General features: G+C 39.7%; 1 protein-coding gene across 4 annotated transcripts in view; it reads left to right on the top strand.

Moving 5' to 3' along the window:
• MYO1B (myosin IB) overlaps positions 1 to 17,604 on the top strand; it is a 189,540-nt gene that overhangs the window by 68,154 nt on the left and 103,782 nt on the right. The window lies entirely within an intron of this gene.

Raw genomic sequence — 17,604 nt, 5'->3', positions numbered from 1 at the left:
GCATTTTCACGTTTCCACTTTAATCTTATTTGGATGCAGTTTATCTTATTTTTAGGATTTTATCTTTTTTTTACAGTTGTTAGTTTTTATTTATTTTGTAAGTAATCTCTATACCCAACCTGGGGTGAATGCATTTAAACTACAGAAGTAAAACCATTCACTCATTTTTCATGTTTCTGTTGTTATTCCTTTTCTTTCACATTGCTGTTCAGCATAGAGGCTAGTGGCATATTGGTTTATTATGAACAAGGGTTTTTAATAGTGTCACATTTCATTGTTCTTGTTTACAGGAGTAGTTAATATGCGAATATTTGAAGATGTGTTTACATGCTTTGATAGTTTATGGCAATATATCTGTCTTTGGTGCAACTCCCATATTTTTTATTTTCTTAGAACCAACATGTTTACCGGGAGTCTTAGAAAATTTGATGCTGACCTTGTCTGTATTAATTACATATTCATCTATTGGGAATTGTGGCAGAATAGTTCTAACAAGCTTTGAAATTTAAGCCAGTGCAGTGTTAATTTTTTTGGATTCAAGTCTTTTTCAGATGGGTGGTGAATAAATAAAACTCAGTTTCCCCTGTACTGGGGAGTTTAAGCTGTGCTTACAGGATAACTTTAGTTAAATTCTCTTTTGCAAATACGGATGTAGCCAAAGATGGAAGGTGAAGAAGTATTAACATTTTAGAAATGATTACAGAACTATAATTCTTATTTTTAAGGCAATTATCTTGATTTTCATGGTAGGCAAACCAAAACCCATCTCTTCAACCCCCAATATAATGTCCCTTTGTATTTTCATATTATACAATGTAGATAATATGTTACTTCTGAATTTTACTTACAAATTTGTATGATTCTCTTGTTAATTTTGGTCATGATCCAAGTACTTGCAAAAATACTTGAAGTATATCCTTTATATACTTTTCTTGTATCCTCTTAATCTGGACAAGTATACTTTTTTTTTTTTTTTTTACAGTTTTATTGAATATAAAAAGCAAGTTCCAGTTTATGTATCTCTAAGCATTTATTAAAAAGCAAATCAATGTTCTTATGTCTATATATCTTGTTTTACCTACAACACAGGATCGCCTTTTGGGAACAGGGTAAACTTTCTGTTTTCTTTGAATGATTCAAGGGTACCAAATTCAGTATCTTGCTCATTGTCAATATTTGTAAGTCAGTGTATCCAAAGATATGGTTAAAATTCAATGTCAACCAACTCTTTGAAGGCATTAAATAGGGTATTAAAGCAGGATGGATAATTAGAATAAGATTCCAATTAACTGTTAACACACTTGGGTGTTGGGAGCTTTGTACTTGCTGTTCTTCCTGCTTAGAATGCCCTAGCCCCTCAACCTGTGTGTGTGTCTGTGTATGTGTCTGCCTATCTGTCTATCATCTACCTACCTACATACCTATGTATGCCTGTGTATCTCTGTATGCCTCTGTCTATCTATCCATCCATCATCCATCCATCCATCCGTCTTCTTCACATGTCCTTCTCCCTCATCTCTTTCAAGTCTTTGCTCAACTGCCACCTTAGTGGGTCCTTCCATTGTATCCTCTCTAACAGTCGCAGCCTGCTCCCCTTTTCTGCTCTGTCAACACTCAGTATTCCTCTTGCCTGCTTTATTTCTCTTCTCACCACCTTCCAGCAAACTGTACTTTGCTTCCTTTATTATTGCCTACCTTCCGTCTCCATCTCATCCCATAGAATGTGTAGTGTATCCCCAGTGCCCAGAACAGTGGCTGGTACAGGTTAGACAGTCTGTAATATCATTTCAGTAGATTCAATAAGCCTTAATCACATCATTCAAAAATGTCCCATGTTCCAGGAATTCCAGGATACATTGTAAAGACTTTATCTTAGCTTGATATTTAGCAACTGCCACAAAAGGAAAGAAAGAAAGAAAGGAAGAAAGAAAGAAAGAAAGAAAGGAATTTCAAATGATATAATTTTCAGTTATATAGGAAACAACTCTAAATATTCATAATAGAGAACAGAAAATAATAAAGTTACTCAAGTATGAGTTTTGAATGAATCTTGAGGTTACAGCTAAATATTTACAGATTAACTTGCACCATTCGTACAATCATTTGTGGTGTTTAAGAATTAATGATTTTTGAATGGGAAATATTCAACAAAGAATCTATGAATGGGAAATACTTAATTCTAAGGTTCCTTTCTAATGTAAAATTCTGTGGGTATATGATTTTCCTTTTTGAGAAATGTATGGCATATTTTAGGAAAAATCATTAGAAATTTTTTTTATGTTAATGAGGAAAAGATTTGCATCAGTTCTCTAGAGTAGTTAATGGGGCATATGTGGGGCAGTTTCATTCTGTGGAGTTTCTAAACTAGAGGTCATGATCTAAAGTGGAGTAATCCAGATGAGTTAACAAATCTAGATTTGAAGCTTGGTTTTGCCCTTTTTCAGCTTCATTGTCAACTGGACGTTGTGACAGAACCTCTTCTGTCAACTTGGAGATGTGACTGAGGGGTGTTATTTATATTAAAATGTAGGCAAATATTTTCCAATTCTCTTTTTAGAGATGCCTCTCAAGAAATACATGTTAATTGTTTTTGAGTTATTGGTGGCCAAGGGTTGGTTTATTTACATTGGGGATTTCAGTGAATGGAACAATACATTCTCATAAGCATATTTTTCCTTTGTAGTGTTTCCACAAAAGCATGTAAGGAAAGAATCCTCTAGGAATTAGCAAGAAAGAATAATAATGTTGGATATTTGCAGAAGAATTGAGGAGGTTTGCGGTGGTTGGGTGATGGATTAGGGGATAAAGCATAGAATTAGGAATGCACAATTTGAATAGATACAGAATCCATGTGAACAGTCATGCATTTAGAATTCCTGTTTCCATAACATGTGGCAGGGAAATAGCCCTATGAAGTTTCTCTTGACTCAGTGTTGGTATCACTTATTCTGCTTGATACTGATGACTGGAGAACAGTTTTTGAATGTTATAGTTGTAAGTGAATAAAAGAAAAATTTCTGATCAATTGCCTTTCTTAGCCGTGCTTATAAAGGAGCTCCCATATTTTGAAGCAGATTTATCTGTCTACTTACCTACCTGCCTACCTACCTAACCTGTCTGTATATCCATCAATGTATCATCTCCCCCACCAAACAAACAAACGAAACCCAAAGAAGAGTTGTTACTGTTTACATGGATTTTAGTCACATTAGTCGCATTATTGGCTTTTTATAGTTCAAAAGTATGTGGGGAATGTGAATGAGAGCTAATTATTATATCTCCCCACATCGAAAATTGACTGGAGGCAGCTTACTATTTTACAGTCAATATTATAAAGTGACAACTTTTTAAAAGTCAGAGCAAAGGAAACAGAATGAATGAGGCCCAAACAAAAGTTAATGCCATGATGTCCTGCATGTTTATTGAACTGGGATTTTCGTTTGCTGGTGGTCAAAACAAAAAGGGAAATATGATCCGTTACAAAATAATTTTTGCACATAAGATCAAAGTACTTGAGTTGCTCAAGAGAGGTAGAGTTTTCCTTACCAGTTAGATTTAAAGAAATTTCTCTTATGGGACTTAGGATGTGAAGAATGTCATCTTGAACAACACCTCAAAATTTCCCTGCAGAAAATAGAGTCGTGAATTTTATATAGCTACTTCTTCTTTTTTTTTTTTTTTTAAGAAAGGCATTTTTTTGTTTTTAATGTTTATTCATTTTTGGGAGAGAGAAATAGAGCATGAGTTGGGGAGGGACAAAGAGAGAGAGAGAGACAGAATTTGAAGCAAGGCTCCAGGCTCCACACTGTCAGCACAGAGCCCAACACAGGACTTGAACTCACAAACCGTGAGATCACGACCTGAGCCGAAGTCAGACTCTTAACCGACTGAGGCACCCAGGAGCCCCTATATAGCTACTTCTTAGGCCACTTCACTATGTGGAAGCTAACCGAAGCTATGCCACTAGAGAGGATGTAACACCCAAAGCACAGGTTAGGAAGAGGAAGTCCATAAGACACATAAGTCAGTGGTTGTCATCCTGGGCTGCTTAGAACCGTTGCAGAATTTGATCAGGATCTGTGGAATGTGGAGGAACCGAGGAGCAAGGCATCAGCACCTACAGTGATTCCAATGTGCATCCAAAGTTACGAACCACCAGTACAAATACCTAGCTTATTGATGGTTTGAGTTGATTCAGGAATGCAAGGAACAGAGAGATTGCGTTTCCTCCTTCCAGCGATACGTCTGTGACAGTTTCGTATGTTCCCGTATTTGTTTTCTGTTTCCTCATAACTGGGTTTTGGATTAAAGGTCTTCTGCAGACATTTAGAGATTGTATTTTCTGGAAAAGTCCCAGAGTACACAGTCTCTGTTGTCCGTAAAAGAGCCTCAATTTTAAACCCACCAAGTAATAGGTTGGGCTGTCACCATTTTATGAAAATTGATGGCGCAAACTGAGACTTGTTTGAATAGGTGGCCCCCTCCTCTCTGTAGAGAGGTGGACCGTAACACATGATAAATAGAAAATTCCCTAGACTAGAACTAGTTTATGATGGTTATGAGGCAACTGTGTAAGATATAGACATGGTTCCAGTCTTCAGGCCTGGAGAGTGATTGCAGACATTGGTATTTTCTCAGTCAGTAGGTTTTTGAAGTACATATACGAGGGGAGAGCAGTTACATATGCATATGCATGTGGGTGTGCATGTGTGTGTTTTCTTTTTTTTAAACCTTAGCCGTAAGGTCAGGTACATTAAATATCTTTAGGAATCGGGATTCCCTATTTGAATGACTGTTTATACAAATTGTAGAGAAGTCATCCTCCACTATGTTCGCAGTTCTGAAACCTGAGGGGTGTGCCTTTGTTCCACATATTGTAGATTTTCTTTTCTGTCCTAAGCCTGCTATAGGCATATAGAAAGCTCCAGCAAGGGTTATTTGCCATCATTCTAGGACCTGTCACTAAATTGGTCGGATTCAGGGTGCTTGGGTGGCTCAGTGGGTTAAGTGTTGGACTCTTGATTTTGGCTCAGATCATGACCTCAGGGTCATTTAGAGCTCTGCACTGACCGGGTGGAGCCTGCTTTAGATTCTCTCTCTCTCATTCTCTCTCTCTCTCTCTCTCTCTCTCTCTCTCTCTCTCTCTCTCTCTCCCCCCCTCCCCCACTCCCTTCCCCCTTCCCCCTTCCCCCTTCCCTCACTTGTGTGGGCATGCTCATGCTCCCTCTCAAATGAATGAATGGATGAATGAATGAATGAATGAGTTGGATTCACTATTATGCCAGATCTCAGTGGCGAGAAAGATACATGGAGAGGAGCAGAAGGATATTATCACAGGTTTTCCAGGCATTGTTTCTACTCATTCGAGTTATGAAGATTTAATGTGAGGAGTTTTGAAGATTTGTTGGTTTATTAATCTAACAGAAATGTTGAGTGCCTCACCTCTGCAAGTCCCAGTGATTTTTTTCTTGGTGCAGAAAATCTGTCCTGAAGAACATAAATTTCAGGACGTTAACTGTGTGCCTTCTTCCAGGGAGGAGATGAACTTGTTTGGGGGCCAGAAGGGGTCTGTGATGCGTGCGACTCTCAAGAGGCCATGGTGGAGGGAGAGGCTTGAACTTGAAAGTCTGGAGAGCAGAGACAGCTCCATTTTCATTTTTATACCCTGTGATGCTGGGTCAGTTCCTGGCTGGTTGTAGGCACTAGGTAGCTAGTGGCTATCTAACTCGGGAAGGAAGTTAGGATAAACATGATAATTTGCTCAGCAGGGACCTAGAGAAGCGACTGTACATACTTTAGAGAAGAGAGGTCATATCAGGTGGGTCTCTAGGAAGGGTAGGAGCAAGGTATTCTCACAGCTAGCCCTAGAGATGACTGATTTTGCCTGTTAGTTTAGGAACTGGCAAGATTCTGGAGTGCAAATATAATCACACTTTGCCTTTCTAAAGCAGAAGATTTTAGGTGATCATTTTGCCTGTGCCTTCAAACAGAACCTGCACAAACCAGCATCAGAGAGAAGTGCCGAATACTAAAACATAACCTAAACGAAGAATTTCAGCTGGCAAGCATGAAGTTTCCCTTTAACTTTCTTTTTCTTCTTTGAGTATTTTAAATCCATAGAGTTCTTTCTTGTAAAGATATGAATGTGCACTTACATATGCGTACTCGAGTAACAGGTCTCTTGATTTCTCCCTTATTAGGTTTTGTTTTTTTTTTTTTATAAATAGTTGGTAAGCAAACACAGACTCTGAAAATGCCATAAATTAATTTTTGTCCTTTTTTTTTTTTTTTTTTTTTGCGTGACTAGGAGAAAGGACTGTTAGGATTCATTATGCAAATTTATTCTGAGCATATATGTCAGGCACTGAGATGGTGAGTCATAATTCCTGCTCTCAAGGGAGAGAAACTGTAATAAAAAAAAAGTCCAAAAATTAAAACACGCTGGGGGTATAATACATGTATAAATGGGATCTTGCAGGTATAGAGTCAGGGAGCTCCTGGAACAAGGGGAATCATCCAGGGTTTCCAGGGAAGAGGGTATTTGGTGGGGGCAGTTGGGCAGATGAGGAGCCAAGAAGGAAATGAACCATTTGGAAAGAGAGCTAGACTAGCTCCTGGGAAGGATCTTGCTTGCTTTTTCATGCATCACACACCCATGAAAACCAAAGCTCCTAGAGACTAGATCCTGTGTGAGAAACTGCCTTATTTTTACCGATCTGGGTAACCAGAAACCAGTCGAGACACCCATGAAGGAAGTTTTTAAGTTCAAGATTTTGTGTTGAAGATAGAAGCTTGTCTTGAGCTTATATTCTGTAACAAAAACATCCAGCAGCACTATGCATAGCTCTCAAGGACCCAGTATTTGTATCCAGAATGCCTTAGGCACAGTCTGTTCTCATCTAGGGTCTCTCGCCCCTCCCTAGCTGATAGGGGATGGTGGCTGCTGGCTTTCAGGACTTTATTCTTAGTTTTTCCAAGGTTGGTCTCTAATGACAACACCTTTATCAGATAGCTTCCCCCCCCCCCCCCAGACACGTGGCAATAAATGCTGCCTGCTTGCAGATTGCAGTGTTTCTCAAATAAATATGTGATCTGTGTATGTGACACGTCATTTTCTTGCGGCCACTCTGCAGACAGTGTGACATGGCTTAAAGTACTTGAAAGCAGATGTTTGAGGGCTCTGTATTTGAGTTCACTTTGGAGCTGTGCTTTTGTGGGATGGAATAATACAGGAGTTGTATTTGATCCTTTTGGGAGTGTTAGGGCACTTCTTCTGGATCAACATTAAATCTTCCTCCAGCAGAAGCTCAAAGCATTGCTGTTGCATCATTTCCTGCGAGAGTTCTGGACCCCTCTCTGCCAGAGTGGTGGAGAGCCAGGGGAGTGCGTCCAGGAGGGAGTGACCCGTTAGCATTTTAGAAGGAGGAGGGTTGCAGGGAAGCCAGCCTGCAGGCGGAGTGGCGTGTGGTATTTTTGATTTACCCATTCTTATGTGGCCACTTTGAAGCCATTTTAAAGTGACAAACGTTTCAGCGTTAAAAGAAAAATGCAACATGTAAGAAACAGTAACTGCTGTGTAGAACAGATCTTCTGGCATCTTGAGCCTTTCTTTCTTACCTTATCATGGAAGTCCCTTCCTCCTGGGTGAGGACCATAACTGGGGTAAGGGAGGGAGAGTGGGAGTGAGAACCGTCTGGAAGACATACCCAATGAGCAGTAGTCATCCCTTGGTTCCCCACCCTGGGACCTTTTGGAGAGGGCCATCAGTCATCCCAGGGGTAAAGCCTGCGTGGGGCTGTGGGGGTGGGGGGGTCATGGAGTGGGGGAGTTCTTTCTTCATGGTCTGATTTGTGGTCCTCTGATTTCTCTCCTTCAATCACTGAGTTTCTTTTTTTTTTTTTTTTAATTTGAGACATGGATTTGACTGTGTAATAATGGACTCATTTGTTTTCCATATGGAAGCCCGGAGGAAAGGTTCCTGCATTTTGTTTATGTGCTGAATTTGCAAAGATTAGAGTAGATTTTAAACCCCATATTAAAACATTGGGGGTGTGGGAGGGAAGGGAATCTCTGGGCCACTAGGATCACTTGAGTCCAGATTCCTAGGAAATCCTCCAACATGTATCTAACACTTCTCTCTGATGCCTAAACAATGTAAGTGGGTGATACTTAAAATGGAGAATACTCCATAGAATCATAGTTTTGGAAGACAGCAATGATACAATTTTGCTTTACAGAAGCAAGCTTTAACAAACCTGGTTACAGAAACACCTAAAAGCAAGTAGTCAAACCTGGCTGCAGTGAGGACAGGATTAGGAATAAAGAAAGTCATGGTAATAAAAATGACATTATATTTTAACAGTATCGTATCAGGATGGCTTGTGAAAATATCTTGCCTGGTTATAGAAGGCCCCTTTAGGAGTTACTGATGCTCAGGCCAGAAGTGAGGAACTTGTCTAAGGCAATAAAAACTGGTGACGGGGAGGAAAGGAAGGGGTGGATTTGAAAGGTGTTGGATATCTGGATGAGTCAAGCAAAATTTTAATTCAAAAAATGTTTTTCCTGGTACCAGTGTCCCTCATGCTTTAGAGAAAGGTTTTGTTGCTGTTTTTAGGTAAGCCACAGACCAAATGACCTGTCCTCAAATGATTAGATTATTATCTAGTTAGATAGTAGATGATTTCTCTACCTGGAGTGTGCAAGGGTAGGGTTGATGTCACATGTATTCCTCTGCCTGCACACAGAATGCTTATTGAATAAATGAATACTGAATTCTCTTAAAATTATTTCCAAAATGTTTTCTCCTTTATGGTATCATGATGTGAATTTAGCTAATAACCGAAGTATAGTAATATAATAATAATTATTATTATCATTATTATTATTTTATGTATTTACTTCCTTTTCTCTGTAATAACATGTGCAAACCCAGATGTTTCATTGCATATGCACAGTGGTCTCTGTGTGTGTGTGTGTGTGTGTGTGTGTGTGTGTGTGTGTATACATGTGTCTATTTATTATCAGGAATCTTGGTAATATTTGTTGATTTCATTGAATTTTGCATTCACTCTATGAAATGGTGGCAGATCTCGCTTTCCAAAATGTGAATTGATTTGTGACCTCGATTCTTTAAACATGCAAACTTGGCCTCAGCTGGCCCTCCAGTCCTTTCCTGAGTGCCTGCTCCATTTCAGACACTGTTCAGGGTGCTTTATAAATATCATCTGCGCAGCTCCGTGGGCTGGAAGCACAGACCAGCGCTTGAAGAAATTGGTAACCTCCCACTACTGCTCACTCCCTCTCCTCTGTGCATTTTTAAAGAAATAAAGCAGTGTGTACTTGGGGTTCCCATTCAGATGCCGTCTCCATCCAGTCCTTCTGTGATGGCCACAGCCAGATTTCGCTACGCTTCTTCATTCAGTGCATGGCGCCACGAAAGGCCCCCAGCATAGTGTCTTCTACTGTAGACAAGTATCCCTATGTTTCCCGCTTCTCTTGGAGGAAAGCTGAGACTCTGCCTCATTGCATCCTGTGTCCATAGCAGGCACTGAGGGGCCATCCAAGTTAAATGATACAGGTTTATATTTGAATGTTGTAAACCTGAAAGGTTCACTTCACTGAATTGACTTAACTATTTGGGATGGTGACGTGAGGTACCTTAGATCACAGTATCTGTTCCAAGTTAGACAAAGACACACAGAAGGTGCACATTTTTAGGCCTTAAATCAGTAAGGAACATCTATCTGGAAAATCAGTTAACATCTTAAGAATGTGAAGTCATTCTGTTTACTTTAATGAGTAAAACATTGAGTCCTATGGGTGATTAGGAAGGTCTTTGGAGTAACTTCTCTTGGGATAACTTTTTCCAGGATTTAGTTGCCTGTAATAAAGTCATAAAACCTGACTATGAGATTAGTTGAAATAATCCATTTTTCCAAAAGGCTTGGGAACAGTTGTGTTGGGAATTTGTTTAAATTGTGTTTACCTTGAGCAGGAAAGGCTGTTTTTATAGATTATAACTGTATAATTATTTTTATGAGAATTGGGTGATTGTTAGTATTCTTTTGTTAAAACGGATACTAAAAACACTTGCAGGGCTTACTGAATTTGAATTAAGAGTCTAATTGTCTCTTTGTTCTTTCCTCTAAATCAGGTGTGTTTTGTTAATTTCTGGACAGGGGAAATAACATAATTTCCTCCTTGGTGTCTGTGTTCTCCCAGCCTCTGTCCTTGCATATTGCCTTGGGGTTCAGATATTGCAGCTTTCCGTGATATACCTTTCTCAGTAAAAGTCATTTCTCCCCTTTCTGAATATCTTTAGGAGATTGCTGATGTGCTTATTACCTTCTCCCACCTCCATTTTGGGGGACTTTAGTGTCTTTCTTGTTAGATTTTAAGCCTCTAGAGGACAGATTTTCTTCACCATTGTCCTCAGAATTTGCCTGGTGAGTACAATGCCTCCTTTCTCATGGGTGCCCATGAACTCCCTGGGAACCCCTTCCTCCACACACTCTTCCATTTTACTTATTAGGGCATTGATCCATTCTTGAATAGTAGGAACCATTCGCCCTTTGCTAATTTGAGGGATAAGGCCCTGCAGCAGTGAACACTGATGAAGGGGAATCAGCCTCTTTGCTTCCGGATGCTTGCCAAACCCAAAGCAGGATGCTACCCCAGTGAGGGCTTTCCCCCTGTGGCATCTCATGCTCAGGGCATCATTTTCAGAAGGAAGTCCTGAGCAGCACAAGGGATTAGTACTAAATTCCAAACAGCAGCTTCCAGACCCTGAAAGCAGATGTTTCCTCCTCACTGCTTGCATATCTTAAGTCCAGTCCTTTTCCTTCCTGGCATAATTTAGTCTCTCTAAACCCCTTGTCTCTTCCTAATGCATGTCTCCAGTACCTGGGTTTTGCAATCCACCTTTGAAAAAGTATTAGCCCTTGGCCCAGTCCACCTTTGTATCAGTCTCCAGAAGAAGTGACTTATGGCTGGCTGACCCCAGATGGGGGAACACATGAGGATCTCCATGGTGATTTTGATAATGGTTAGGCACATAGGGTCAGAAGACTGTGTGTATACCTCAAAGCTTCTTCATCACAGGAGGATTATAAATAAAATTTCTAAAATCTTGAAAGCAATCTTTGCTGTTTGTTTTAGATTATATTCCATAATTGGCATGTTGAACCTTTGAAATAAAGAGCTGTGCTTGTAAATTCTAAGAAGAGTTTCTTCTCCAATTACGCAGGGATTTCTGCTGTTACTTAAAACATTATAACACAAGTGACTCATTTTATATATACAAGACATTCAGATACCGTGATTTTTGTCACCTTGGTGATTACCTCTGATTGTTAAAGATTAAAAAATATTTTTGACCCATTAAGAAATGGTGAGAGACCAGGTGTACATTGAGGTTGACTCAGCAATCTATGGAATTTCACAAAAATCCTGTGGGAGTCTATTTTTCAAGAACCAATGTAATTCTAAAGGAAGAAGAAACTTTCTTGTGCCTATTTGTCATATCCTATTTTAAAGCCTGACTTTTGAGCTTTATTTGATGCTTTACTTTTGTCACTTTAGAACAGATGTCATCTTAAAATGATTCATCCCTGATGAGATTATTTCTGTTTGGTAGCTAATAGAAACAGGCCCTTTCCAATTGTGTAGCGAAAGAAAGCTGTGTGGCTACTTAAGTTGAGGATATACAAATGTCTATGAATTTGGAAAATTAAGTATTGATTAAAAAAAAAAGTGTTCTTACAAAAATGATTGTAGCTCATATTTTTAAGATAATTAAGTCTCACCTGCTGTCTGCCATATGCTGTGCCATTGCATAGCATCCCTCTTAGGTGACAAGTAGGGACTTCTTTGAGTTTAAATATATGAAAAAAATTACAATATTGTATTTTTAAGCAATTGCTTATTTTAAATCTTATTTCCTTTCAGCCTATCTATGTCTTCCTATTTTAAATGTGGCTCCTATGGGCAACATATAGGTGGATTTTGCTTTTGTATCTGTTCTAACATTCTCTGCCCTTTAATTGGAGTATTTTTGTCCATTAACATTTAATGTAGTTACTAATATGGTTGAATTTAGGTCTACCTTTTAATAATTTATTTTCTGTTTGTCTCCTCTGTGTTTATTCCTCTTTTCCTGCCTTTTTTTGGATTATTTTAATTTTTTTTAGAATTCCATTTTAATTTTTTAGTTACTTTGCAGCTCTTGTGTTATTACTTTAGTTGTTGTTCTAGGCATTATAATACACCTTTCAGGACTGTTATTGAATTAATACTGTATCACTTTATGTAAAATAAAGGAACTTTGCAGCCATTTGAGTCCATTTACCATCCATCTCCCCTGAACCTATTCTTTATGTTTGTTTTCATCTTCTGTCCTTTTTTACTTATAGTGTACATTTTGCCCATTGGTATTTATTTTGAAGAGAGACTCATTTTTGTTCTCTATCTTCTGTTGTTCTGAGGCTTGGGTTATGAGGAATGCTCACTGATGACATGGCTATGGAGGATAACTGTGCTGTGAAAAATATGTTAAGTTACCATGTCTGGCATAGGACAAGAATGCAATAAAGCTTTCCAGGATAAAAAATTATAGTAACTTGTAATAAATAACTACAAACACTTATTTTCCCTGAAATTCTTCCTTCAGATGTGATATGATGAATGTGTGGTGGTAGAGCATTACACTAACTTGACAAGGTGATATTTTTCAAGTGGGTGAACATTTTCTGAATTACAAATAGGAGCGTGGCGCCCGGGGGGGTTCAGTTGGTTGGGCGTCTGACGTCGGCTCAGGTCATGATCTCACGGCTTGTAAGTTCGAGCCCTGCATCAGGCTCTGTACTGAGAGCTCAGAGCCTGAAGCCTGATTTAGATTCTGTGTCTCCCTCTCTCTCTGCCTCTCCCCTGCTTGCTCTCTGTCTATCTCTCCTTCAAAAATAAATAAACATAAAAAAAAAGAATAAGAGGCAATGATTGATGTCTGCAATAATGTTTTTCATGGAAGGCCAACACTGAGGAGGGCACTTGGTTGGGATGAGCACTGGGTGTTGTATGTAAGCCAATTTGACAATAAATTATATTAAAAAAATAATAAGCCAACAAATCAACAAGCCTCAACGTTTCCGTGTAATACACTCTACACATAATTCCCTTTCTCCTTTTCCTTTTCTCCCCTGTTCTTCTCGTGGACTGTCTCAGCCCTTGAATGGAGTTCAGTATGAAGTTAGAAATTGGTGGAACACTTGAAGGTTAGGAATTTTTTAAAAAAACACTTATTAATTTTTTTTGTTATGTAATTTTAGAAGAACGTACGGCTGAGCCAGAGCTAGAAAGAGAAGAAATAGTTGAGATTTGTAGATCTAAATTGTAGATGAGAATTTTGAGACAGGTGATTTTAAGAGGGTTAAAATCAGAAGCAGAATTTCCCTAGTATGATTCTAAAATATTCTAGAATTCAGGATTAGGTGAAAGGGAATACCATCTTGAGAGCTTTTGAAGAAAATGACATGAAACAAATAGATAGTAACAGTTTCGTACATTCAGTAGAGTTTTCTTAGACAAATTTTGTTCTGCTGAACTTTGGCTAATGGAGATAACAAACTAACGAAATGGATCAGACTGTTTTGGGGAAAAGATCTCAAGCGACTCATTATGAGGGAGCCAGAGACAGTGAAAAATAGAGATCTGCTTGGAAGAACATTGGCTTTAGGTAGTGGTGGTGATGTATTTCGTGTGACATCTTTCCTGCTTTGCATTGTAGATGAAATAAACTTAGAAAGCAGGTGGCAGGGTGGAGAGCCTAGAGTTTTGGGGAAAAAAGCCCTGCTGTCACCTTTGATGACCATAAAAGCAGAACCGCTGTGGAGATGGACATTCTGAGCAGAAATAAGATGGAGGAGAAGCATACGTACCGGCTACTTAATTTTTCAACGTGCAACCCAACATTGCGCCCCGACAGAAAATAACAGATGACCCAAACCAAACATCTAAAACCGAAAAGCAAGAGATACATACAGCTCAGCTGTTTGGAAATGTGCCGTGAGCATGCGTAGTGGTGTTCGGGAAAGTTTGGCTCTCAGCCAACAGCTGTGCAGCTGACCTGGAAATGAAGGGGGGACTTGCTTTCAAGCGTCAGGCTGTCTCTATTCTTAGAGCTCAACTAGAAGACAGAAGAAGTGGGTGAAACCCATGCTCTTGATGTGGTGGCATCAAACCCATGCTTGCCCCTGACGTTATCGTCACTGCGTTATAATAAACCATTCATTTCTGCGTGTGGTAAATAACAATGCTGACATGCTCACAAAATAATGTGAAGCATATGGGTCACAAGTGTTTTGAAGGAAAAACTTTTCTAAAGATTTATTTAGGTTCCTTAATTACAGAGTGGTTTGGAAGACTGGCATGTGGTTTCAGTTTATAGTTATAAATGTTGGCCGTGGTGATGGGTACCTGCTAATGTTGCCGGAGAGGAAGAGAACAAGGCCGGGGGCAGGGCTTATGTCCTTCATGGCCTGCTCTTTGGTCATTTTTTTAAATAAGTGAAGTCAAGGTCTGAGTTCATACGAAGTACATATACGATCACATTTATAGTGTGCCTGGGCTGGGTGTGCCGACAGTCCCAGCCCATTGTTCCAGTGCTTGAGTACTTCAGTTGATAAATTTTCATGGCCGTCTAGAGTCTTGAAAGAATAACTCTCCCTTTTAGCCTTTATATTAAAATATACTCCATTGTAAATCAAACCCAGTTTTGGGGGACAGCAGTTAACTATTTCTGTCTGGACAGACAAGAAAAAAACTAAGCATTCAGCATAAGTGTTTTGATGTGACATAAACCCATGGCAGGGTCATTTGGTGATCTTCTAAAGCCTTGTGTATGTGTGTTTATGTGTGTTGTGTGCACACACACAGTCATATATTGTTATTCATGTTAGAAATAATTTTGAATCATTGATGGTGTAATATTTAAACCTAACTTGCAGTCTTAGGAGCATAGGAAAGGCTTGTGTTGAACAACCCATGAGGAAGTCAGTGAATATGTACAGTGAATATATATGTGTGTGTGTGTGTGTGTGTGTGTGTGTGTGTGTGTATGTATATGTATGTGTATGTATATATGTATATGTATATGTATATGTATATGTTATGTGTGTATATATATATATATACACACACCATATATGTATATATAGTAGGAAAAGTTCATTTGTATTTGCCATAATGTGTTTTCCTGCATTTCTTGCCAGTGATGATAATGATAGTGGCATCTCTGAACTGTTGTCGGGGGTGAGAAGAATGGCAGGGAGAGTGAAGCTAGTAAGAAATCTAAGCTCTGCTTTTCTTTCCTGCATGAAGGTCATAAGAAGAAATGACTTTCCTGTTTACCATTCTGCGGGGCTCACTCCAATAGTGACTTACTTTGTTGATATTTGGAGAGAATTCACTCATCTATTCTTTCCTATTTGCGTATTTTTGGCGTCTTATGCTTGTAACTCTGCCGGATGGCACAAAGATTAACTAGAAAAAAGGCGGTGCCCTAGAGGAGCTTACATCCTGGTAGGGGTTGGGAAGATGTGTACATAAATGATTGTAGCACAGAAAGAATTCACACATTTATTTAGGGCTTTATAACACTTCCAGAGCTTTTATACACCTTTCTTTAACCTTCTAAGCTGAAGTATGTGGTATGTGGCTCTGTTCTCCAATTGGTACGTGAAGAGACTGCCATGCAGCCAGGGTGAGGGACTGGCCTCACGGTCATGTAGGTGGGGAATTGTGGATCCCAGGCCTAGAGAATCCTACCCAGGGTGTCTTCTGTTCCCACAGTCATTGTATTTTTCACTGTCCTTACTGTGCATTGGTGTGTGCAGGGACATGCTTGTTTTTACCTGAGGGCATCAGAGAACACAAGAGAAGGAGGAGCCCCGCTGAGTGGTCTAAGGGGGTGAGCAAGGTGCTGGTTAGATAGGGAATAGCTGAGAGGGATTTGAGGAGAGGGTAAGACCTGCTGGGCAGAAGATCACCCCGTGCACTGGTCATATAAATGAGTTAAAGCCACCTGCTACTCAAAAAAGTCCCTTGTGCCCGATAGTTCCATTATTTTTTCCTTTCTCTTTTCATATTCATGCATTCATTCAACAAATGCTTTCAAGAATATACTTATTATGGGCAAGGGATTGGATTCATTGAAATGATGGTGACAGAATAAGGCTCATGGTGGCTCTTTGAGGTCCCACAGTAGCTCTGCCAGAAGATGAGATCACAGATAGCCCTAAGAGGATGTGACAAGAAGGGAAGAATGTGGTACACAGTATTTCCAGGTTCAAGTTATGACTGTTCTGGGAAAGGGGTCACGGACACGTTGTGTCATTTCTCGGTCTGAGTTGGATCATTTATCTTCAAGGAGGCCAGCGTTTACTTCATAGAGCTGTTTTAAGGATCATATCTGATTATGAATATGAGAGCACTTCATCCTGCTCAGTAAATTGTCAGTATTAATGATGCTCCTACTCACCGTTTCAAGAAAAGCCGGTCGTTGACTGAAAGGCTTTCTGTGGTCTGGTCAGTGAAATGTAAACTCTCCCCGTATCGCCAGCCCTTCACTGGTGTTCCTTACTCCAGATTGGTCTCCGATGCACTCTTGTGGCCCTGCCGACCATGAAGCGCCAGGCTGTCCCAGTGGTCAGGAGCAGGGATCAGTTCTGGCTCTACTGTGTCCCATCGGCAGTGTAACCTTGGCAAATTAGGTCTTTATTTTGTGCCACAGTTTTATCATCAGGAAGTGGGATTAATAATAACTTGCCCTTAGTAGTTTGAGTTAAAATGATTAAATATGAAGGGCTTGGAGACAGTGCTGGTAAGGTTGCCATTTTTAGCTCTAATTACTATCTGAATCCTACCTGATCCTGCCACTCTCCCGCTTACAGTCCCGGAGTGTGGCAACCTTATCATCTCTGCTCCAATTTGGAGTCTGCCCATCTATCTCCCTGGCTCATTGCTCACCCCTTCTTTATGTTCTGCCTTCCAGCAAGAAGGAACATCCACACTCTCGATTATTTTGTTTTTTGCTTTTTTGCCTAAAAGCCCTTAGCCTTGTTAATGTATTCCTTAGGACTGGTTTTCCTACTTCTGAAGAATCTGCGGCTCCCTTCCCCATCCCCTTGGGCCCCTGTCTTGTTCTGCAATGTTGTGCACATATCTTTCTCATTGCTCTTAACTTGTTGGGTTGCTGTTTTCTATTTGTATCTCTCTCTCCTGCTTTTGACCGAGAATTCCTGGAAAAGGGCTGAGTCCAGCTTACCTTTATATTTCCAGCATGTTCTTTATACAAGGTAGACTCTTGATAAATACTTGTTGATAAATGAATAGGGCTTTACCTTTTTTTTTTTTTTTTTTTTCAGTTTGAGAGAGAGAGACAGAGACAGAGAGAAAGGATCTTAAGCAGGCTACACACACAGTGAGGAGTCCCTGCTCAGGGCTCGATCACACAACCCTGGGATCAGGAGCTGAGCTGAAATCAAGAGTCAGAAGCTCAACCAACTGAGCCACCCAGGAGCCCCTGTTTTAAACACAGTATCATATTGTCAA

Source organism: Neofelis nebulosa, chromosome 2 (assembly GCF_028018385.1).
Source record: "Neofelis nebulosa isolate mNeoNeb1 chromosome 2, mNeoNeb1.pri, whole genome shotgun sequence".
Classification (NCBI taxonomy): Eukaryota; Metazoa; Chordata; class Mammalia; order Carnivora; family Felidae; genus Neofelis; species Neofelis nebulosa.
This window is presented reverse-complemented; position numbering and strand designations above follow the sequence as displayed.